The sequence below is a fragment of the Macrotis lagotis genome, chromosome X, assembly GCF_037893015.1.
Source record: "Macrotis lagotis isolate mMagLag1 chromosome X, bilby.v1.9.chrom.fasta, whole genome shotgun sequence".
In the NCBI taxonomy this organism is placed as follows: Eukaryota; Metazoa; Chordata; class Mammalia; order Peramelemorphia; family Peramelidae; genus Macrotis; species Macrotis lagotis.
This window is the reverse complement of record NC_133666.1, coordinates 42,540,037-42,566,371: the sequence shown is the minus strand read 5'-3', so window position 1 is coordinate 42,566,371 and position 26,335 is coordinate 42,540,037. Positions and strand designations below refer to the sequence as shown.

The 26,335-nt window shown below is 38.2% G+C and overlaps 1 protein-coding gene across 4 annotated transcripts in view; it reads right to left on the bottom strand.

Annotated features, from left to right (window-relative positions):
- Window positions 1-26,335, bottom strand: part of AFF2 (ALF transcription elongation factor 2) — a 389,617-nt gene that overhangs the window by 59,223 nt on the left and 304,059 nt on the right. The gene's annotated exons all lie outside the window — the stretch shown is intronic.

The window sequence follows — 26,335 nt, the reverse complement described above, 5'->3', positions numbered from 1 at the left end:
CTTTCAATTCTAGACAAGTGTCTGTGACATCGGTAGGGAGTGAAGGCCAGGGATTGTAGACTCCAGGAGGTAATCTTCCATTAAAGCCTAGATCATGGTGGTCAGCATGATACATGAGGACTTTGCTTAATTAAAGACCAGAACTGAGGGTACCACTCTTGCCAACCTCCCTTGCCTGTCCTTTTGTATCAACTGGGATACATGTGATGGAACAGCATCCCTTTCTATCATTAGTGTCCAGGTTCTAGGTGATTAGATACCTCCTACAAGGAGAAGCAGCTACAGATATCTGTGAGTATATTCTAGCCCTCTGCTAGAGCATCAGTTGCCTGTCTTTTACTCTTGGAGGGAGAAACAAAGGTTAGTTTAACAGCGTGGGCTCTTCACACAATGGGAGCTTAATCAACACTGGCCAAATTGACATGAATTCCCATTTAGTTATTGTGTATGTTAACATGACAGCATGGTGCAGCAGGGGAAATAAGGTTGGCTGGATTTCGAGTTAGAAAATGTGGCCTTAAATCTCAGCTTTTCTGGTTTGCTACCTGGGTGACCCTGAACAAAGTATTTATTTTCCCTGGGTCTTGGTTGAATGAAGTGATCTCTGAGGTCCTTTCTGGCTTTGAAATCCATAATCCTTTGGCCATCTAAAGAATTTCCAATTAGGTGACAAGAGATTTGCTCATTTGCAACAAACAGAGAAATCGTCTGTCACCGAAGCTTTGTATTTGGACTCAATGGCCTTGAAGGGCTCTTTCACCTTTAAACTTTCCGATTCTTCAGTCTTAAATTATGACTAGTTGATGGCTGCCTATTCCTTTTTTTCTTCACTCTGGACCCTAACTCATTTTCATTAACCCCATTGTGTCCCCAGTGGAAAGTCAGCTCATCAATTGGCCATGGACATGTGCATTTTCATCTTAATAAATAGTGAGGCATGACTCCACATGAACTAAACATCTAGCTAAGAAGTGAAAAAGGTAAGCTAGATATTAGAATATTTTATAGTCCCATGATATGTCCTATAGATGCATGGCAGGAAGCAGCATCTAGATTTCAGGAATGATATCTCATGCAGACATTTGGACATTGTGGGGCAACTATTTTTGTCCAGGTACCACAAAAGACTCCCCTTTTCTGGAATTAGGATCTTATTGGTAGAGAGTTCCCAGGAGAAGCAGCTCTCTCTATCCATGCTGCCTGGTACCTCTTCAGCAGGTTGTACACTGACAGTATTGCTTTGGTCAAGGAGAGAGTCGATATTTCAACCCAATTCCTATGGCTGAGAATCTATCAATGCCCTTTCCATCAAGCTGTGCTGCTTCTCAGATCTCATTGGCCACAATAACTACTGGAGAATTGACTTAAGGGCTAACTCTTAAATATATCCAATGTCCACTGGTATGATTTCTCAAATGTTATACTTATAAACTCAGAGGTTTTGTGTTTGTGTTCTGACTCTGTTTTCCTATGGATTAGGTAGCAAGTCAAAGAGAAAGAAATTATATAGAAATTACATGGAAAAAATAAGACTTGTTAAAAGTCTATAAGGAATCATGGCAATTCACTGGAATATCATTCTTCCATTTTCCCTAGCATTTATCTTGCAATGCTGAGGGGTCCTGGGGAAGACTTACATTAATGAAGAACAGTAAAAAAAAAAGTCCATTTGGAGAAGTGTAATATACTTAGGTTTTGAATTCAAATGACCCATTATTTGAAACTTTCTTAGTGACCCACACCTTGGTATTAAAGGACAATAAATAGCTCTACAGCTGGAAGGGACCTCAGTAGGAATCTAATTCAAACCTTTTTTTGACAGATGAGGAAAGTGAGGGCCACAAGAAGGTTCAGCTACTTTTTTAAAGTCAAAGAGGGATTCAAATTTAGATCCTTTGATTCTAAATTCAGGATCCTTTCCCTGTACCATATTGAAAGCATCTTGTGATTGAATCAAACTACTCTATTTGTGTGTTTTTTAAAGGAAACTGATGTGTCTGTGAAGCAGTCCAAAAATGAGCTACAATTCAGGCACATACTAATGAGCTAAAGCAATGTAGAGGAAGGGTGTGGGTAGGAGTCTAAAAGACAATGAATGAAAAAGAATGGATCAGCTGCTTTACTCTGTCATACGGACTCTGTGCTAAGATCAAGGGGCATAGAGAAAAAGTCAGTCACTGCCCTCAAGTTTTGGTTTGTAAAGTCACAGAGATGCCAAGCTGGTGTATAGGGCACATTCTTCTTTTTTTTTTTTAATTTTATTTTTATTTATTTTGCTCAATGTTTCCCTGATGACATTTTGATTTGCTTCAGGTCACACTCAGCAGTATTGTAGGATAGGGCTTGTGCTTAACAACTCTGATTCAAGTATGACACCCTCATTTTTTTTTAGGTTTTTGCAAGGCAAATGGGGTTAAGTGGCTTGCCCAAGGCCACACAGCTAGGTAATTATTAAGTGTCTGAGACTGGATTTGAACCCAGGTACTCCTGACTCCAGGGCCAGTGCTTTATCCACTGCGCCACCTAGCTGCCCCTGACACCCTCATTTTACACAAGAGGAAATCAAGTCTAGGGGAAAACAGCTTGTCCAAGGTAATACTGTCCCTGACTATATGACACATTCTTGCCAGAACAACATTCATTATTTAATTACAGCTAGGTGGTGCTGCAGTGGATAGAGTGTTGAGCCTGGAGTCAAAAGGACCTGAGTTCAATTCAACCTCAGACACTGTAAGTCTCTACACCTCTGTTTGCCTTAATCCACTGGAGGAGAAAATGGCAAACCACTCCAGTATCTTTGCCAAGAAAATCTTATATGGGGACAAGACAGAACAAGAACGACAACATTAGGCCCCGATTAGTATGAAAAATGATGCCCCTGAATTCGGGATGCATATTTCCATTGAACTAGAGCCAATTACTACATCTTATAGAATTATAACTTCAAATAATACAAATTAGAATATGTAATCCATTGAGGGGATTCATTATTATTTCTAATCAGAATCTAGCTGTATACTATGCTCAAAGTAAGAGGTAAAAAGGGAGGAGTTATTAGTAGAGTATGACAAATGGGGGCAGCTAGGTGGTGGAGTGGATAGAGGACTGGCCCTGGAATGAGGAGGACCTGAGTTCAAGTGTGACCTCAGACATTTAATAATTACCTAGCTGTGAGTGACCTTGGGCAAGTCACTTAACCCCATTGCCTTGCGAAAGAAAAAGCCTGAATTAGAGTATGATAAATGAAAGAACTTTTCTTGGACTAGGAGAAGGATTTCTCTAGGTATGTACCTCTTTATGTAGTATGTTAGTTCCTCTGTTAGAATAGAAACTCCTTGAGAGCAAGGAACGCTTCTTTTAAAACTCTCCCACACAATGCTAGACACAAGCTAATCATTTCATAAACGCTTATTCACTGACTGAGAGATGGAAGGGATCATATGGCTAATATAACTCATTCCTCTCATTTCACATATGAGCAAACTAATCCCTAGAGAAGGTTCCAGTCCCATGTTTTCTCCACATATTGTAATAGAATAGGAATAAAGCTGGACCAAATCAAGTATACCATCATGAATGAATATTTAATGATTACCTAGTATGTGCTGGACCCTGTGGGGCAGATAATGACAGGTAAAAGTCTTTTGAACAACATCAAATGCTATCTGAGTTAAGCAAAATGGTCAGGGGCTGGTAATTAAAGCTGGTCATGGAGCTCTAGGTTCAAGGCCTGCCTCTTACAAAGACTCAGTGGTTGTGGAACTTTGGGCAAGTGACTTAACCTCTCATTACTCTAGACAACTCTCTGGAACCAGAAGATGGAGAAAAGGTGCTACCCTGCAATGGTGGAAGCATTTACTTGGACCAGAGAAATTATGGTCCATTCCCTATTCCTTTTTCCTAATGAATAATTCCTGTATTTCACAATATTCCTTTGGCTCACAACCATTCAAAGTACAGGACTTCCTAATGTTTTCTTAAAATTAAATACCTAATTTCCTCCAACACTGAGGATGATATATTACCTAGAGCAGGGAAAATGAATTTCAGTCTCCACCTCATTAACACTCACAAGGGAGAAAGAGATAATTTGCCTTTGTCTTTCTGAGTCATGTTAAGAAATTTATTCCAACAACATCAGTCATTATAGATGATAAAAATGGTCCAAAATGCAAATGAGAAGATGCTAGCTTGGCGTGCTTTGTTTTTATGTAATGACTAAGGTTACTAATTAATTGAGGAAGTGCTATTTATAATTGTCCTTCTCTGATAAATGGTTTAAACTTGTTATTAGATCTTCCCTCTTTTTCTTTTTATTCTAAGAATATAGTTTTTATTTAAAATATCAACACAAAGTAATAGGCATATACTGAGAAATAACTTAGGACTGAAAAAAAATCAACCAAAATTGTCTTGCATGCCAAATAAGAAATCCCCATGGTCACATGTAACATGGATGACATCTCTGACTAAATTGTTATAGTCCACCTTTCAGAAGTATTTGCAGCTTGCAAAAATATCATTAATCCACAAGCACTCAATGCACCCATAATGTACTCAAACACACTTTTCTTTGTGCAGTCCATAGTTTGGAACCTATGGAAGTGAGCTGAGATGTGAAGATCAAAATGCCATTGATGGGGGCGGCTAGGTGGCACAGTGGATAAAGCACCGGCCCTAGAGTCAGGAGTACCTGGGTTCAAATCCAGCCTCAGACACTTAATAATTACCTAGCTGTGTAGCCTTGGGCAAGCCACTTAACCCATTGACTTGCAAAATAAAATGTCATTGATGAACAGAATCTGAGGGCTGGGAAACAGTCTATCTGACCTTGTTTTTACATCTATAAAAATGGAAAAAAATGCCAGCAGAGCTCAGCTCATAGTGTTGCTAGTCTTTTCTATACCATATATCTTAGGCCAATTTAATGTCTTATTCTTTAAACCTGTCAATTTCTGGGTAAATGGCTTCTCTTCATTATCATTGTGAGCTATGAGTGAGGTCCCTGGTTGCTAAGGTTTGTGTGACATTCACAATCATTGGCATAACTAGACCCCTACTCTTGGTTCCATAAGCCCATGTCATGGTCAAGACTGGGACCACCGAAGTGGCAAGTTACCTAGGGAGTTGACCCTATGTGATAGCAGCAGCCAGTCATTACTGGCATCACAAGAACACTTAGGAGTCTGGCATGCAGTACAAGATTCCTGGGATTTTCCATTGACCAAAACAAGGTTCTCTAGAGATCAACTCTCCATACAGCTTTTTCCTTTTTTGCCAGTTTCCTTTCTTTTTATTTATTTATTTTTGTTTTACTTTGGTATTTAAGATCAACTAATGCAAGTCTTACATAGATGAGGAAAAAGAAGCCCAGAGAAATTTAATGATAGAGCTAGAAATTAAAGCTGAAGTATTTTTAAAAACTAAATGAATGATCGTCCTTCTGCTCTCTACCCTTTTCACACTCCACAGTGACTAGGCCAAACCTTTTCTTCTTTCAACCAACCCCAATTGCATCTCTGTCCCTACTCCTTCCAACACTCACAGTAGATGACTTAGCATCCTTCACAATGAAGTGAAAGCTATGGATCCTTTTCCAAAATCATGTTTTTAGATGCACAATGTAAAATTACAACAGAAACCCAATTATATGGAAAGAGTTTACCTGAATACCCCAAACCAAACAAACTAGGTTCATGGACCCCATGTTAAGAATACCTAGTCTCAGTAAAGACCCCTAATCAGCACGTTTGGACTAAATACAATCATATCCATATCTATCTACAATCTATATCTAAAAGACTCCAAGGCAAACAATCATATCCCATGTGCAATCCTGAGTAATCATTATTGGTCTGTCCTAGATAAACTTCAGATTCTGATTGACCTAGAAAAAATAAGGAATGTAAGAGGAAGCAAACAGGGTAGTCACTCATCCAACCTAAGATCTAGGACCCCATCACCAGTATTCAATTCTGTGAATTCTGCTAATAATCACCACACTTTGCTTACAGCCTCCTGTTTTCTCTTCAATAGCCATGAGAACCTGACACTACTCAAAGTATGTCAGGAGACACTGTTTTGGATCCTGAGCTATTGATTGCGAATGGGCAGAACCTTCTGGTGGCCACACCTACTTCCCAAGACTCCTTTCTGAGAAAACAGAGAGCAAGGCCAGGGGATTGATGCTTGTTCCCCTGACTTGTTAACTGATCTGAGAGGAGGGAAGAGAAGGCTTGACCATGCACTTCATGCTTCACAGGGTACCTCTCCCAACAACATAAGCAGCAAAGGGAAGGACACTTACTGTACTTCTCTCTGTTTTCTCAAATAAATTCTTAATATACAACCACCCCTCCTGGGGGTGGGGGTGGGGGAACGACTCTTTTTTCCTATTCAAAGAAAGTTCCTCCATGTATTCTAAAATGTTTAGAAATATTAGGACTCCAGCTGCAGATAATCCAAACTGAAAGATAATTTTGGGATGTCCATTTTTCTAATGATATTTTTAAAGGTGACGGTATTACTTCTCATTGTTTTAGGTAATTTGATGAGGAGTGCAGAGATGGAATTTCATTTCACATTAAAGTGATATTGCTCTTTATGGGAAAATGTTTGCTAAAGAGAAACCAGAAACTATTTTTATTGCTCAGTTAGGAATAAAAACCTAGGTAGACAAGCTCTACATTACCTTGTAATCAAAAGTGAATCATAAAGAGCCTTCTTAACAGGCTTGCAATTGTAATCTAATTAGGTTTCTTATTGTTTGAGCAATTAATTTAGAGCCAGTCCATGGAATTTTCCAGGCAGTGAAATGTCAGCTCCTGTCTCCTCTCATGGAAAAAGTAAATGCTAGCTATTGATTTATCGAGGTGTGCAAGTCTGAAATGACCTGTATTGGTGAATGCATGGGGCTCCTTAACGTTTTCTGACACCTGCATAGAAGGCAACTGCCCGACAGCAACCTAGAGGGAATCCTGGCATCCCCAAGTAGTCCTCTAGTCAAGCCAAAAAACCTGGCAGGCAGACTCCTGCTCTATCTCCCCTCAGGATCATTTCAAAAGTACGAATTGTGGTGTCACAAATATAGCATGAAAAGTGGCAAAGACCTATCTTAAGAAGGATCCCAAATGGTCACCAACTATCATCTTTGGCAGCTAGTGGACAGAATACAAGACTAGGAGTCAGAAAGACTCCTCTTACTGAGTTCAAATCTGGCCTCAAACTCTAAGTCACTTCACCCTGTTTGCCTCAGTTTCCTCATCTGTCAAATGAACTGGTGAAGGAACTAGCACCCCACTACAGTATCTCTGCCAAGAACACTCCAGATGGGGTTACAAAGAGTTGGTCATGACTGAAAAATGACTGAACATCAACAAAATCATCCTTGGTGACATCTTCCTCTTCTGGTAGAAAAAAGAAGCCACAGAACCACTAATTGCTTTGAAGTTAATAAAGACTTTATTGGCTTCAAATAATTGGTGTTTGGTTAGCTACCAGGATGATTGTTATCACAGGCTCACTCAATAACCTAAGCTGGCAGAAGTTTCTACCTTTTACAAGTTTTAAATCCCCAAAGAATTGACAGAAAAAGCTATAACCACAAATTGGTTTGCAATTTTCCTCTTTCTTCTCAGCAAGTCCAGGATGGTTATATTATGAACCTTGCTTCAAACAAACTACTTCTGACTTTTATGGTCCTTTTGTGATCTAAATGGGGAGCTCATAAGATATTCCGTGGCCGCTTCTGTTTTCAATTGCTTTTGCTGTGAAATGGCCTTCTGGAGATTTCTAGGGACCGTTTCACACTCTCGCAGTATTGATTTGCTAAACCTGATGATAGGTTTCTATTTAAGATACAGGGGAGTATATGAACAAAGTGGGAAGCTTATGAAAAACACAGCCAGGGCTTTCAATACCGAAAGGCGGGGCAGCACCGCTGGGGACGTGGGGAGCCCCTAAATCATCCTCATGTTCATTTCATAGAGGAAGTGGTGGGACAATGTTCAAGAAATGCCCCCTGAGAAGGGCCAGTGGGGTTGGCTTCATCCTTCCTCTACCGACATTTTAGCAATGTTTCATAAATAGTGAATATGTACAAACACGGTAACCTGATCTGTCAAGGTAGCTGCATGCAAGGGATTTTCATTCTGTCCATTTGTCATAGCCTTCAGGACTAGAAGTCCATATCAGAATGGAATGGGAAAGGCAAGAGTTTTTCTGCCTGGTAGAGAATTCTTGTTCATTGCTCAAACTACTAACCTAGATATTTTAAAGCACAGCAATACTGAAACAAGATTGAAAAGAAATAAACTAGTTAGAGGCACCTAATTTCTATTCCTCATACCAAGTAAGCTTTTTTGGAATGTTACATTTTGGAAAACTACATTCCAAGAAGCTTTTTTTTAAATAAAGGGGCAACAGGGGAAGACACACAAAGGGACAGAGACAAGAAAGAGAGAAGAAACAGGAAGAGAGAAATGAGAGAAAAGAGTGTTATTTGTTCTATTTATTTCAAGAAGAATATGATTCAGTTTTAACATTTGCTACTGTTGAGTTGCTGCTAGTACGCATTCCCCCAGCATCTCTAGTTCCTCCTCATTCCCATTCCTTCCAAAGCAGTCTTTATCAGAGGCATAAGAAGTATTATTAATAAATGATTATGTCCAAGGTCCCAATTCCTTTTCCTTCCAGAAACCTATTAGTTCTCTGGACAAATTGAAAAGTACAAGTCCCAAGTAGACTATAGAGAAAATGGCAGCATTACTCAAAGAGGTAGAGAAAAAATAAAATGGTGATTAGAATTCATAAGGAAGCTTTTACCCAACCCAGAGGGAAAAGTGATGCCACAAGGTGTGGGCATCTGGAATATAAACATAGCAGGGAAGAACTAGAGCTTCTGGGAGGTGAGCAGTTGAAGGCTTTTAAGCATCCAGGAAGAATGTCTAAGCCATGCTTTCTTGAGGACACTTGGGCTTTGAGGCTAAGAGGTCATCCCAGTGGAATCTCCAAGAAGCTTCTGTTTGAGGAACTACAATCAATGAAAGAGAGTGCTTGATTCAATCTCAGAGGAAAAGGGGAAGAGGCCAATGAGAGCTGGCAGTATCCTGAGCTGTCCTGCAGGAACTCTAACCTTGGACCATTTCCTACAACTGCATATTCTAAGTTCTGCTCTGTACATGATGCCTTCATCTTGAAAGCATGATTTCCATGAATTGCAAATTAGTCTGCACATACACTCAAGTCAAAAAACATTTATTAGGTATCAACAGTATGCAAAGCACTATATTAGCACTGAAGATACAAAGGGAAAATCTGTCTGGGACCCCTTGACCTACAAAGGAGACTGGGGGGATGGGGAAGAGGATATGCCCCACACTCAAATGAGTCTGATACAATGGATAATGTGACAGAAATAAAAGAATGCTCTATGAGCAGCTGAACCAGATTCAAACTTAAGTAGGAAATACGTAACAAATAAATAAAAACACATTTTTCTTTGAGTTTAATCTCAATGCTCTGAATCCTCTCCAACTGATCTAAAGCCCTTCCTATACTATGGTATCCAGAAAGGAATGTGCTGCTCCAGATGAGGTGTGACACATGACTGCTCCCTTAGAACTGGAGTTGGGAGAGATTACTTTGAGCTAGAGATCAAGAAAACTTTCTAGAAGAAACGGTATCTGGTATTACAGAGAGTGCTTAAAAGAGGAAAAGGACCCCAACAGATGGAGGGATGATCTTCATGAATACTCTGAGGCAAGGACCATCAAGTACCTTGCATGTCACTGGGGTTTAATAACTATTTTTTGAATTACACATACAGTGAGTTTGTGAAGAGAGATTGTGTGAAATTAGACTGGAAAGCAGAAATTGAAAAGTATAAGCCCCAGGTTCATCCTAAAGAAAACATTACTTGGGGTGGCTAGGTGGTGCATTGGATAGAGTACTGGACCTGGAGTCAGGAGTACCTGAGTTCAAATCCGCCATCAGACACTTAATAATTACCTAGCTGTGTGACCTTGGGCAAGCCACTTAACCCCATTGCCTTGCAAAAAACAAAAAGAAAAAAATACATTACTCAAAAAGGTTGAAAAAAAGTAAAATGTTGAAAATTCACAAGCAACTTAAATACAATCCAAAGGGGAAAGTGATACTGTACAGTGGGGATATATGGGGTGGCCCCAAATATGTTACCTTCTATTAAGATTTCTAGTTCTTTAGTTTTCTTGATCTCCATACTCTGTACCTAAAAATGATCTAAGAAAATATTGTATCTTGGAATTCTTCCTGACATCCCAGGAAAGCTATCACTTCAAATTGCCTCCCCTCACCCCAACAAGGGCAGCTCAGTGGCACCAACAGTGGATAGAGTACCAAGCCTAGAATGAGGAAGACCTGAGTTTAAAGGTTACTTTAGATACTTACTAGCTATGTGACCTTGGGCAAGTCACTTTACTTTGATTAACCTCAGTTTCCTCATCTATAAAATAAGCTGGAGAAGGAATTGACAAACCACTCCAGTATCTTTGCCACAAAAATCCCAAATGGCATCACAAAGAGTCATTAATGACTGAAATGACTAAACAATAACCTCCCTCCCCCCCGCCCAAAAGATGATTTAGATTCTGAATTTTGAATTTTACACTGATCCAGAAAACTGTGTCAATATCCACTCTTTTACTTTTTGGATAATTTTTATGATAGAAAATATCGAAATGTTGCCATAAGAAGACCTCCAAGTAAACAATCACAATTTATATTTCTACAGCATTTAAAGAATTATAAAAACTTTTCTCACAACTCTATATGGAAGGATGTTTAAATTCTATCATCCTTAATTTAGAGAGGAGAAAACTGAGACTCTAGAATACTAAGTGACCTACCCATGACTACACATTTTGTAAGTGTTGAAACTAGGCTCTGAACTCAGGTTTTCACACCCCCAGGATAGGATATTTCCTATGATACCACATGTACTTTCCTATTTATAGCTAGAACTAGACAGTACAAGTGATTGAAACAATTCTCTATAGTCTATATATACTTGAGAGCCCCGTTTTTGCATTTCGCTTTAGGAAAATATGAAATAATACCAAAATAGAGAACTGTTTTCATGAAGTCTACATAGAAATTAGAAATGAACAAGTGATTCTCTTTCTTAAAAGTGCTCTTGAAGGCCACTTCATTCAACCCCCTCACTTTACAACTGAAGAAATAACTTGCCCAGGGTGACACATGTATAAAAGGTAGTCCACAATGCTAAAGGGTTAGCTTCCTCATTGAAACAAATGAGAATCAGAAAACTTGTCTGGCCTCTCTCCCAGGCCTATGAGATAAAAGTACTCTGTACACCCCAATGTGCTGCAGAAACATGACATCATTACCCAGAATGATAGGACTACCTCAAAACACCATTAGCACTTTTAAAATGTAATTATGAGGGGCAGCTAGGTGGCACTGACCCTGGAGTCAGGACGACCTGAGTTCAAATCCAGCCTCAGACACTTAATAATTGCCTAGCTGTGTGTCCTTGGGCAAGTCACTTAACTCCATTGCCTTACAAAAACTAAAAAAAAATGTAAGTATGAATTTGAGAAGATTTGAACAATCTTTAAATATTTGCAGGCAATTTATCCTTGTCTAACCCTAAGGTGTGCTTCCTTCTTTGATAAGAGGGTATTGGTGTAAGGGATTGGTCAGTCTACTAGACAGTGAAGGAGTGAAGAGAACATTGGCTTTGGCATCTGGAGAAACTATAGTACTGCCTCTTGCCTCTAAAGAACATGATCAGTACCATGGTCAGGTAATTCACCTGCTCAGTGACTCTCAAAGACAGACAAGGGGCTGCTCTCTATCAGTGGAGGGAATTTCCATACCATGGACTTTCACATGTACTTGGTACCTTCTCTTCAATCTAAATGGTTGCCCAGGTACTAAGAGCTTGGCAACTTGCTTCAGGCCATCCAGCCAGAATGAGACAGAAGCCAAACTTGAGCCAGTTTTCTATCAACTCATGTGGCAATCTCAAAAAGAAAACATATAAGTAAATATAAAGCAATTTTGTGGGAGTGTGGTCTGGAAAGGCCATATTTATGAGGTCTAGTCAAACACTGATTAGAGCATTGGACTTAGGATCTAGAATATCTGCATTCAGACCCTGACTCTCATACTCAAATAATTGTATAAGCCTGGTCAAATCACTCTTCTGTGCTCCAACTCCTAGAATTCATGTATTAAGTCATGGATGGTCATAATCTGGGTCACTGGTGTGAATTCAAATACCAGGCATTGCCTACCATGACAAAAGTACAGATGGGTCAAATATGTAAAGAGAATTCTACTAATAAAGAAGGGAGGATGAATGTATACATGAGATTCATTCAATAGTACCTACACGAGTAATTCAGAAGTCATAAAATCATAAGGAAAAGTATGGTATATGTCAACAGAAATAGTTTACTTTTAACTATCTTTTCTTTTCTTTTCTCTTTCCCCCCCAATAGAATTAAAGAGTATGATACAGAGAGAAATATGAAATAAATGCATAAGATTCTTTGAAGGAAAACTCAAACTCCACATAGTCCAAATGCTGAAGGTGGAATTATATCATTTTGTTAGCCATAAACTAACACTTGAAAAACTTCATATTCTCAAACTATTGTTTTTAATAAATTGTGCCTGGCAAATATGGAAACAGTTTCAGTGGTGCCAGATGGCTTTCCCAGACTTGTTCAGGTCTAATTGCCAGACTCTGGGCCAAGCAACACTGAGAAAGTTAAGGAAATAACATCTTCACTCTATTCTGTCTCTGGGGAATGTACAGACTATGCCTGCTAGTTCATACTCAGCACAGTAATGGCATCAGTTTTCAAGAGAATAATTTATTCAACCTCCAAGCCAAAAGAAATGTACCAAGGGATAGAAAAAGCAGAAGGTAGTTGCAAAAAAATTAAAATATGCTGAAAACCAGTGAAAGCATCAATGATAGGTTATCCAAGATTTTATGAGAAAGTGCTGGAATCCTTTGAGCCAACAGTGTTTACAGTTGCTGCAATGAAAATTCTAATTTTGTGCTCTAATGAACACAAAACGACCCATACTCAACCTTGGCAAAACTTATAATGACTGTGTAATTGAAGTGACTTTGTCATATTAAAGAGAGTTCAGAAAATGGGAGTTAGATACTAAGAGGTAAGAATGAGGGTTGGGAATCCTGGAAGACATGATATGATAGTCAAGCTTCCCCATGGTTTTTTTTTAAGTAGAGACTATAGTCACAAAAAATCCAGAAACAATTAAAACTCAAAGCTCACTCCCTCCAAAATGAGTATACAAGATTTTTCATGCTTTAGAAAAAGCGGTTTTAGTGCTTTTATTTAAAAAATCAAAATAGATGATAGTACAAATTGCATTTGTTCCCAGTTTCTCCCAACATGATACAGTTACTACTATCTGATTTCTCCTCACAACACTCTTGGGATGTACAGAAGGGAAAGAGGATAATTCCCAGCTTAGATATGGGGTTGCTTAGGCATAGAAAGTATCTTACTTGTTCAGTGTTCCAAAGCAAGTCAGTGACATAATAAAGATGAAATTTCAAGCCTCTTGACTCCTCTGCTTATATTAACCAAAACCATGCTTCTCTCTCTGTCTGTGTCTGTCTGTCTCTCTCCCCCTCCATTCTAGAGAAAGAAGGGTGAAAGGTAGTTGCCTCTCATACTAAATTCTTTTTTCCAACTTCATTGGTGGTCCCTCCTTCTCACCGGCCTTTCTTCAGATCTTCAGTTTTGTCATGTTCTTCAGTTTTATCATGTTTACCATTTCCCCTCCCTTCCTTTTCCTAACAGTTTTTCTTTGTTTTTTTTTAATTTTTTTTCTTCTTTTTTATTTATTTGTTTACTTAAGGCAGTGATTAATGACTTGCCCAAGGACACACAGCCAGGAAATTATTAAGTTTTGAGTCAAGATTTTGAACTCAGGTCTCCCTGAGTCCAGGACCAGTGCCCTATCCACTGCACCACCTAGCTGCTCCTCCTAATAGGTTTTCAATAAATATTTTCTGTAGCACAAAAAAACTCTTCTGAATTCTCTCCCAGAGTGAAGGATATGGGAAATTCGGGTCCCTTGAAAAGTTTCTCCATCAGGGAAGTTCATGAATGTAGATGCATGGATGATTTCTGTCCAAGACAGCTTTAGTTGTACTCTGTCTCAGAACACATTTTTTTTTTAATACCTGACCAAGCTTGGCTAGATTGAGCCATTCTTTTTCATACAGGTAAAGGGCAAAGAATAGTTCCTTGCAGTGTGCTTTTTGATACTACTTAAAAATGGCCACAACATTTGTACCACCGGTAGTAGCAGTTCCTGTATAGCAGCAGCAAATTCAATTACTAAATCAGTCAACAAACATTTATTAAGCATCTATTATATAGGGTGCAATGTGCTAAGTAGTGGGGCTAGAAGGATGATGATGGTATATGTCCCTTGATCTCAAAAAAGACCATGACATCAGGAAGGTGATGCTTTGACAAATATATGAAGTGGATTTGAGTGATTGCAGGGGAGGGCTGTGCCAAGGCACTTTCTCCTCTAGAGTCATTTGGGTCCAGTGGTCTGATAGGAATCAGGATGACTGGAGATGACCCTGGATGTGAACCAGTCACGGTTGAGACTTGTCCAAGGTCATATAACTAGTAAATATTAAGTGTCTGAGGATTCAAACTCCTGTCCTCCTGAATCCAAGGCCAGAGGATAGACAGGGTATCAAAATATACCAAAGGAAAAGACTGAGTGCATCGAATTGCAAAATTCCTTACTTTTGGATGCTTAACATTGTTCTAGTCAATAACCATTTACCAGGAACCAGTCACTGTGCTAAGTATCAGGAATAGAACTATAAGCAAAAAGAAATAGAGTCCCTGCCCTGAAGAAGTTTACATTCCGTTACCTTATTATGTAATTCTGCTATATTTCATACTTTGTTTCTTCCTTAAAGATATGTTTTCTCCCTCATCACATTCAACTTAGATCAATACGTACCAAGAAAACAATGTAAAAGACTAACAGACTGCCTTCTGTGTGTGGGGGGGGGAAGCAAGATTAGGGGGAAAATTGTAAAATTCAAAATAAACAAAATCTTTCAAAAAAAACCCAAATCCCCCCAAAACAAAATGGAGGTTCTGAGAGGAACTGACCCATGAGGGGGATGGGCACTGGGATAGCAGGATATTCCTTGTTCTTGAGCTTGATACTACCCTGCGGTCTAGCACTGGGCACTGTGTTCTACCTCTTTCCTTTCATCTCAATAATCCAAAGCCTTCTTCCTGGCTTTGCTTTATTATTTTGTTACAATGAAGGGAACAGCCTTGTATCCCAGTCCTTCTATTCAGGGCCTAGATTCTGCTCAGTTAGGATTGAACCCCTGGTGAGTCCTATCTGTGACCCCATTAAGGGGCCAGGAGAGCTCCATTTCCCTTTTGATTGCTGGTCATTTCCTTCTCTCTGATAATCTTTCAAAGAGAGATGGAAATTGTATTGACCAATATAAAGTGTACTCACAAGCAAAGAGAATCGAAAAATTGAGATATTAACCTGAGTAACTTAGGTTAAAATATCTGGAATAGAAGAAATAAAGGGCTTTTTGTCTATGTCCAGTGATCTGAAAAGTAAATGACCAACTTTCTGCACTACTTTGCCCATTTGCCATTTATACCCTTTGTAGGCTCTGCTGATTACTTCCAATTTATAAGGGCTAGCTAGTGAGCTAGCTTATTTGTACATAGCTGCTTGTATTCTATCTCTGCCATGGGACTGTGGGTTCCTTGAGAGCGGAATTATCTTGAGCTTTTCTATTTATCACTATTGTGTGGCACACACAGTGTCTGGACACATAGTAGGGCCAACATTTATTGACTGACGGCTTAAACATTTAGTTTGTGTCTAGGAGGCTCCATGTGTATGAGGAAAGCTCGCAAAAGGGAATAAGAATTTTGCATTCCAACTTTTTAGAGTAACATCATATAGACCTTGAATATTTAATCAAATCCCAGTGCTGTGTTAGCATTTTATCACCTAGAGCTTTAGCACTTTTACACAATAACAAAAGAAAAGGGATCATACAGTGCCTTCTGCATCATCAAAGACAGAAAAAATGATGCTTAGCAAATGGTGTATTTTGTTATACTACATTCCCTTGTTTTGGAAATTACCAGGCTGTATATAAAGTTAACTCTCTAAGGTGCCCACATTTCCCAGAAAACCTTTCAGTCTCTAACTGGACCAAATAACAAAGAATAGACTATTATATTTCCCCTAATGCATCACTATCTTTTGTAGAATCATTTCATTTTTATATTATATTCTAGGGCAGCTAGGTGGCACAGTAGATAGAGCACCAGCCCTAAAATCAGGAGGACCCAAGTTCAATATCAATCTCAGACACTTGACACCATATGTGTGACCTTGGGCAAGTCACTTCACCCTTATTACCTCACATCCAGGACCATCTCCAGTTGTGCTGATTACTATCTGGTCACTGGACCCAGATGGCCCTGGAGGAGAAAGTGAGGCTGGTGACTTAGTACAGCCACCCCCCCCCACTCCAATCCAATTCACATGCATTTCATGGAATCACCTCCCTGATGTCATGGTCATCTTTGAAAATGAAGGACAAAAAAAAGACGATATTACATTTTACATTTGAGGAATCTAGAATTGTAACTTTTTTTTGCTATAGAAAAATTCTTTCAAGGAACAAATTACAGACAACTTTTTATAATGCTATTTCACCTGAAAGACAAATCCTATTCAGCACAAAGATTCATTATGAAGAAACTGTTCCATGTGATGATACTAGTTATTGAAAATTGAAATGAAGGGAAAGGAAGCTAACACCTTCTAGTATGAGATTCTACCTTCTTGGAGAGACAAAAAGAACTTAAAATATAGCTCATCTCACTTACATCCACTGGGGACTGAGCTGGAGCTCTACTGCAAGGTGGACTGAGAAAGAATCCAAAGTGTGCAGCCATATGGAATTTTTCTAGCTACATATATATATATATATATATATATATATATATATATATGTGTGTGTGTGTGTGTATGTATGTATAACATGGATATAAACATACATATATAATATCTTTGATATTTATATACATAATTATATAATAATTTTATAAATGCATATGCTTATTATGGATATATTATTTTATGTATGTATGTAATTATAATATTATATATATGTGTATATATATATATATATATATAATTTCTGTTCATGTGTATCCTATTTTTTCCAGTGATTAAAACATCTTGGGTAACTGATTACACTGCAAATTGTTTTCCTTTCCTTTGGGTTCAAGTAAGTTAATGGTAATGATGGGGGCAAAATGTTTATTTTATAAAAAAAAGGAATTAATCATCAGAAACAAACCAAGTGGTCAGGCCAGGCCTCTGTTTTCTCTCTTGCTTCTCTAGCTAATTTGTTCTAAGCTCCACATCCTCCTGCAGGGAAAAGGGGTTCGGGGGCACTTTTTGGGAGAGATGCTCTGCTTGACGGAGAAGCTTCAGGCCTGGATGTCATTGGTCACTTGATTAGAATTTGTGCTGCTATTTTTCTCCTTTCATGCATAAACAAACCTCTTGATTTTACTCACCAACTCACCTGTCTTCTTGAATCAAATCAGTTTTTAGTGCCTCTCCTCCAGCCTCTGCTGTCAATGTCATCCCAAAGTCATCAGTGCCCACTGAGGTATGACTTCTCTAATGGCCTCTTCTTCCTCCCTCCCAGAAGCTAAATATATTCTGTTTACAATATGCTCAGTTTCCACTTGACAGGGTCAGGAAGCCAGTGTACATTTCTGAATTTGGGTTTTCTACTTAGTTGGACTGCCCTGTGCTGTCAAGATATCTCCATATTCCTTTTCTAATTAAAAAGGCCAACAAGCAGGAAATGTCTGATGGATGAGCTAGGGATTACATCTGGAACATGAGAGTTTCATGACTTGGGTCTAAACATAAGGAAGAAAAAAGAATTCTGCTGAAGCCTGTCTGTGGTCACCATGCACTGTCCTTCTTCTACAATTATGCATATTCCAAGCCACATCATATGGTAGGCACTAGAAGAGAAAAAAGGGCATAGCCTCCCTGCCGTGATTATTAAAATATTCAATATTCATATTAGGAAATCCCATTTGATGACTGATTTGTTATTTAAAAAGGCCTCAAAAACATTCCAAATAAATTTCCCTAATATAACTAGGTTTTCTGTCCTGTTGGAAGGGTTGCTAGTAAAATTTGCTGCCTGAATGAACACACAAATTGGGAACTGTCCTGGCCTGGGCACTAGGGCACTGCCACCCCAAACTGCTTAGTCCCTATCTGGAATCTTCTCTAGAATAGGTTTTGTTTCCAGTGGTGATTTTCCAATAAAATCAGACTCAATTATTGTAAGCACAGGAGCAATCCTCTAGAAGATATACCAGATGGTTCAATGCAGGGAGACATTGTACTCGGCAAAATTAAATTTGTGCCATGATATTATTTCTGGAAACATCTTTTTTTGCTTTCTTTTTGTATACATCTATCTTTTTTTTAGTTTTTTTTTTTTTGCAAGGCAAATGGGGTTAAGTGGCTTGCCCAAGGCCACACAGCTAGGTAATTATTAAGTGTTTGAGGCTGGATTTGAACTTGGGTCCTCCCGACTCCAGAGCCAGTGCTCTATCCACTGCACCACCTAGCCGCCCCTGTATACATCAGTCTTAAATGGCCAGATTTTCACTGATGATATGTTATTTCAGAAAAAGTACTTGGAAGACTATAGGGCTTTATTTTTTTGCCTGTGTTCTTGCAGGGTCTGGTTTATGACCCACAGTTACTCCGGAGTTGCTACTGAATTGATACAAAATATACTGCAATTGGTCTCCTTAATTCTAATGCAGCAGGCAAGAAACCCAAATGATGCACAAATATGTTACAATGGAAACAGAAAAAAGCATCGATCCCAGAAGATATGGACAAGAGAAAAAAGAACCTCTAAAAAGTTCCCCTCCTGAAAAGTTTGAGAAAAAAACATCTCTTAGAATTAATTGGCATTGGATTTTGTATTACCACTTTAATGCTCTTGGAAAATAAGGCATCTACAATGATCCTATATCACAGTTTTGTAGCTTGAATGGATCTTAGAAAGTCATTTAACCCAATCCATCAATTCAGAGATGAGGAACCTGAAGTCAAAAGAGGTGAAATTATTGTCCCAATCATAGGTATCATGACAGATCTAACATTTGAATTCAGTGTTTGGGACTCCCAAATCTAGTGATCTTTTCTACTGTGCAACTATACTTCTTATAATCAAACGGCAAATACTTCCACAGTATTTTTGTTCTCCAATAGGAACATCTTTTCATGAAAGGAAAAAGTGAAGGAACAGAAGTAGAGGAAGACATATAAGTAGCAGGAGATGAGGAAAAGTAGGAAGGAAGACTTGTGAGCTCTCAGGTAATGGCCTTATTTTTTTGGTAGAAATATGAGGAAGGGTCTTCTGAAAAATGTGAGAGGAGGTAGTGCTGGGGGAGGCTTGAAAAGGAATGAAAAGTTTTGGAAAGCTGCTGTAATGAAGGGGGAACCTAATTGATTAGTGAGATATGAGGTTGCCTTACTATAGTGAGGGCCCAGTAAAGATTATGTAACAGGTTTATAGTAGATCCAATCATATCCATGACTTTCTTAAGCTCTGTAATGGTAGGAGCAATCCAGGTTTTGGGAAGACGAGTGATAGGTAACAAGGGGCTGTAGCATATAGAGGGGAAATGTCAAAGATGCCACCTACAATATGCCCAAATGAGACCAGACCAGACAAAAATATAGTTGGGAATATTTAACAAAATAAATGCAAACACAATAAAATATAGATAATATTAACATGTGATTTTCTAAGAAATCCATAGTAATCCCTATTTGTAGATTAGTGTCCCCCCATTTCTATTTGAGTTTGACCAGAGTGCTGTAGAGGATAAGCTAATTAACCAAGGAACTATGACAAGGAAGTGGGGAGATGGTAGCTAGCACTCAAGGTGATGGCTTAGGAATGAACTGAAAGGTAGGAGGAGGAAGGAAAGGTCACAATATGGACAAACAATAGGGTTAAGGCCTATAAGGCAGAGTTGCAATGATAAAAGATGGAATGAAAAAAAGTTAGGATCATGTAATGGTGGTTTGGCTGATACCTAGACTTCTTACGATGGGGTCACCCATCTGGAAGATCCTGGAGGACTTGAGCACACATGGACATTCTATGCTGGTCCATCACATGGTTGTTAATATCTTTGATTTCATCTGATGGCACAGTACTTGGCTAGAGCTATTTCTCAGTCAAGAATTTATATAATCCATCTTTAATTCTACCTTGCAAAAAGAAACATCTTCAACATTGTTTTGATTCATATTTCACTCTTAAACTAAAATTTCCTTAAGCCAAGAGTCCAACCAAAGTACAGATTCCATATTTTAATAGAAGATATTTAATAGAGGATATGCTTCTGATTACTTTGAAACTAGAGAAACTGGGTATTGTTTTTTTCCCTAATGGATTGACTTTCTGGATGTATTTGGAACATTACAGTGAACAGTTAAAACAATTTTTTAGCCTATACCTAAGATTCCTTCCATTGATACAACTTCTAGTTCTAGTCACTGAAGCCACTGAAGGGTTAAGTGACTTGACCATGGTAACACATAGTATGTATGTATGAGAGGTCAGACTTGAAACAGGTCTTCCTTATTCCAAGGCCAGTCCTTTCATCTTGGAAATATTTGAAGAAATATTTTAAAATGAAATATTTAAAGAAAAATGTATGCTTGTTGCATACCAAATATGCATGAGGGTTGATAGGAAACTTGAGAGCTGAGGTATCCTCTGTAAAGGGATTCAGAAATACCTTGTGGGATTTAACCTTAAACCCTTTACCTTCAACAGTGGTAGGGGGGAAGTAACATCAAAAAGGAAAAGGCCATGGTTTCCCTTTCTTTATAATTATTTGATTTCATATTTCCTGAGAATGTTTCTGAAAAGACATCTTGCAATTAATATCATAGACCTGGCTGCTTTCCCACAGTGCCATTAATGAAGAGATCTCTGTTTTCATCTTGCTGATTAGCAGGGCATTTCTGTGAAAGCAAAAATGGTAATGCCTCTCACAAGGTGTCTGTTTAACTGAGTATTGAGTAAATTAGAATTATAGGCTTCTCGGGAGTAAAAATTGTTTCATCCATTCTATTTGTGTCTCCATTGCCTACTACTAAGTAGTTGATATATGTGAGTAGGTGATGCATAGACTTGTTGATTAAATTCACTAATAAAAAAGCTGGCTCAGTTAATCATGTAGCCTGAATTTAAGTGACCTTAGCACCATTTGGAAGTACAATAGTGAGTAGCTTGACTGAAAACAGTTTGTTAGCGAAGATCAATTAGTTCTCTTCTCTGTGACTCCCTAAGTGCTCAGATCTGAGCACTTAGGGATAGATAGATAGATAGATAGATAGATAGATAGATAGATAGATAGATAGATAGATACATGGATGAATGGAGATATATGTATATAATACACACATATCCTATATGATTAGTAAAACATGATTTTAAAGTGGTGAACCTAAAAACATTGAAAGTGATAAGATGAATCAAATGAAGAAATACAAGAAGTCTTAGGCCAGAGTGCTTAACATCTGACTGCATAAATGACCAAGCCACTTCCTCTCTCTCCATCCCAGTTCCCTTCCTAGTTTAGGAAGCGAAACTAGATGATTTCTAAAACCTCTTCCTTGACTGCTGTTCTCCTCTCTCCATCCCCCACCTTCATCGATCATTCAATTGAGAAGGGGCTGCCTCCTATCAAAATAAGGATTTGTCAGTGTTACAGTTTCTAATGGTCATGGAAGTCAGACTATGCTTTACCCTGGATGACTACTCATTTGGAAGAAAAGCTTTTCTTAGCCTACAAAAATATCACCATCAACATTTTTGGTCAAGTAGACGGGAAATGATTCGTCAGGAATAGATAAGATATTTATAGGTAATTTACTGTAGTTTTGTGAACAGTGGAAAAAGTGGCTGGAACCACCTACATCCAAGTAATTATCTCAACAATATTCTAACAAGTAGCATTTAATTGTTTATGAAGTTGTTTAGATCAAGTTTGCCACATCAAGCTGTTTAGATCAAGTTTTCAAAAGCCAGATCAGATGAGCGATCCCGGATTGTAGGAGGAAAAAAACCAGTCTAACAACTAGAAAGTTAATAAAAACAATTCTAATAGCCCAAAGGGCAACAAAACTGTGTTTACCCTTTGATCCAGCAATACAACTAGTGAGTCTGTATCCTGATGAGATCAGGAAAAAGGGTGAGACCCAGTGAGATGATTTGTCCAGTAGGATTTTCACTTGGCTCCTCTGACTACAACTATATTTCCCTTGTCATGAGCCTATTAGCAGCCTATGTTAATGAGCTTCCTGTATCTTAGTCATGTTATTACTGGATTCCACATGATTCTCATCAAGAATCGAATAACTGAGGAGAGGAACAACATTTTAAAAATGCAAAATTATATTTGTCCACTTGAAAAAATTTATCTTAACTTAGACTCATTTTTTACATTCCAGAAACAAGTTACTTCCTAGATTGTAAAGGGTTAGGGTTGAAAGGGGCCTTAAGGACCATGGAACACAATGACCTCCTGTATGGAAGTGTGTGGGCTATAGCAGCCTTATTTCACAGTAGTGAGAATTCATATGAAGGTTCTTTATGTGATGTGGGAATCAAATGATTTACATGAAGAGAAATGAAATAGACTTTGAAGACTCCTAAGTTCCCCTATACACCATCACTGAACCAGAGCATTGTGCATGAGCTAAAGTTATTGTTAGTATGACTCAACCTTCCTGGAGAGCAATGTGGAACGCTGCTCAAAGGGCAATAAAACCGTACATACCCTTTTATCCAATAATACCAATAAGATCACGAAAAAAGGTAAAAAATCTGCACAAAAATATTCATAACATATTTTGTGGTGGTGGAAAAGAATTGGAAATTGAGGGGATGCCCATCAATTGGGGAATGACTGAACAAAATGTGATATATGAATGTGATGAAACACTATTCTATAAGAAATCATGAGGGATGGGACTTCATAAAACCCTGGAAAGACTTACATTAACTGATGATGAGTGAAATGAGCAGAACCAGAAGAACATTAAACATACTACCAACAATATTGGTGATGATCAACTATGATGGACTTGTTCATTTCTACAGTACAATAATCAAAGACAATTTTAAAAGACTTGTGATGGAAAATGACATCCATATTCAGAGAGGGAACTAGAGTCTAAATGCAGACCAAAACTCACTATCCTCAATTTTTCAAAGTTGTCTTATGTATTGTTATTTTTTCTCTCTAATGGTTTTTTCTTCTGTTTAGATTTTATTCTTCTTTCACAACATGATTAATATGGACCCATGTTTTTGCAAAATTGCACATTTAGAGTCTATATTAGAATGCTTTCTGTCACAGAAGGGAAGGGAGAGAGAGAGAAAAATGTAAAACTCAAAACCTTACCAAAAATGATTGGAGAAAACTACCATTGCATAATGTTGGAAAAACAAATAAATAAAGTTATTGTTAACAGAAGCAAGTGAGAGTTTTCAAAGTTAAATGAGTCTGGATGTAAAGTTGGAAAAGGTGGAGATTATATCAGTAATGAATTTAAAACAAGGGACAAGTTTACAGTCATTACAACTGAAGGTATTTCTTTTTGGTAAAAATGTCTAACTTCAAGTCAACTCAACTTATGGTAAAGGACTTTTAAAGAAAAGCAAATCACATTTTCAGAAGTTCACTAGCATATAAGACTTAAGAACAGAATCAAGTCTTTTAGCATCTAGGCTAGGTCACATGGGGGGAAGAAATCACTTATCTTTCAGGCCTTATTTTTCACAATGGAAACCCCTAATAATATGAGAATCACAGAAAATTAAAATTCAAGCAAAATTATCTTTGAAATTTTAAGAGTCATATATGCTATAATATGAAAGTTGGGACAAAATTTTGAGGGGAATATAATTCCTCTGCATTTCCAAAGACCTTGGGAAGCAATTATGCTTAAGATTGTATGTATATATTGTTTTGATTTTTATCCTTCTGAAGGAACATTAAATATTTCATAGTCAAATACTTAGCACAGGTATGTTCTGAGTATATATACATGTATAATTTTTAAGTTGACTACAACAGGTTGAATGACCTCCTCAGCTTAAAAAGAGAAGATGCAACTCTAAAAGCAATGAAATAGAGTAGAACAAGGAGGTGGGAAAAAGGCAACCCTTCCTAGCATGAAAAACACACTGATAGAGAGGTGGTAGAATCTATGAACTCTACCTTGAAATTAACCCTTGGTTCAATTTAAGGAGATCTTAGCAATTTAAATTGATAAAACCTTTTTGTAATAGATTTATCGATGCCTAACTATGATGACTAACAACTAACATAATATATGTTCCTTGTCAAAGATAATCCCATAGACATTGCAATGGCTTTAGACCCAGCAAGAGTCATCAGAGGCTGGTTTAGATTTCCTTCCTCAAACTATATCAATGAAAATGCCTTTCATCAAGTAGGATTTCATCCACACAATGCTTAGCGGTCAATAAATCCTTGCTGGTTGGTTTGCTGATTTTTAATGTATACAAAGAGACTGGGCTAAAAAAGTAAACCTAGGCTGTCGTAGAGTAATTCATAGTTATTGTCTTTTCCTAAGTTAATGACAGTTCTTTAACATAAATATAAGTTTGTGATATTCACCAATCTGCATTGCAGTTTCTGGTGGAGCCAGACTCAAATATTCCACATTGCCTACTCAAAAAAAGTTGGAGTCCTAGAGATCTAGGAGGGTTTCTTTGCTCTAAGAATGAGCATTATATGATGACTAGGATCAGACTCATGAATCTGAGAAGTATAAAGGAAGAACACATTTGAATCTCTGATCAGTCACCTGCTACCTTCTCAGGTGGGAGGCAGGTCCATCCTAAGATGTACCCTCTGCAATGATGGGTTGGACTCAAATTAAGTGGAACAGGATGGCTCTGTTGCCCTTATAAAACTGACAATAACTTCTTTGGGGGGAAAGTCGCATTCTTGGAAGGTGCCAAATCTAGGCACAGTTGTAGGTCTCTCATTAGATACATGTGGAGAGAGCCAAGGGACTTCCAATTGCTGAACTGGTTTCACTATCATCTTTCACAATACTTGTGTCACACAAAGTGCTTCATCTGGCCTCTAGATCTTTTCTTGCATAAACATACTGAATGCTCATGGGTGAAGCAGGACTAACTACCTGGAGACTAAGAACCTCTGTTAATTCATAAGCAAGACTTTTCTCTGCTGTTGGACTCAGCCTTGGTCAGTAGCCATGACTTGTAGAACTCAGGCCTCTATGATTCTCTGATGCAAAAGGTTCAGATGGTGACCCCAGGTGCAAGAGAGTAAGTACAAAGCCCCACTAACCTCAATAGTTTTTTCAATTGAAGGACAATTCTAAACAGCTCAGGACTTGGCTGTGACTTGGGTCTGATACCAAGCAGATTTTAAAACACACTAAAATAACCAAAATAATCTCCAAAACTCCCTGTTACATTACTGATCCTTCGGGCAATTCTTATCTCACTATGTGCTTCCCCTCACTCCTACTTCCATCTACTTTTTCCCTCCTTGTTGTAGTTTTGAATTTGCCAAATATTAGATGGAATCTTCCCTATGAATAAACACAGTCAATAAATAATACATTTATTTGTAGAAACCATTTCTATCAACAAGTGAAAAGAAAATTGCTGCTTCAGCTTCAGTGCAGTTGTACACAAAGAAAATGATTTGGTATTCATGCATGAAAATGAGGCTTTGAGGAGGTATCTTACAGCAATGGAGATGGATTTATCTCTGGCTCACATTCTCATGACTGAAGGTCCACACTTGGGAGTTTGCTGGTCAGGGTTACATAGTCTTTGACTGTGGGAAAGTGGAACATTAATGGGCCTACCCCAAAATTGAACCCATGGCTCTGTACTCATTAGTGCCATACTCCAAACCACTGAACTAACTGACCACAGGAACAAAGTACCAGCTACCTATTTTCCAGAAATGTGCAACATGATATTGCTAGAGATGTAATAACAGAGTAACTAGGCTGATTCCTTCCTTTGGAAATGAAAGTTTCCCAAACTGGTCCATGTTGAAACACTGAAATCAGATGCCACATCAACCAAAATGACTAATGATTA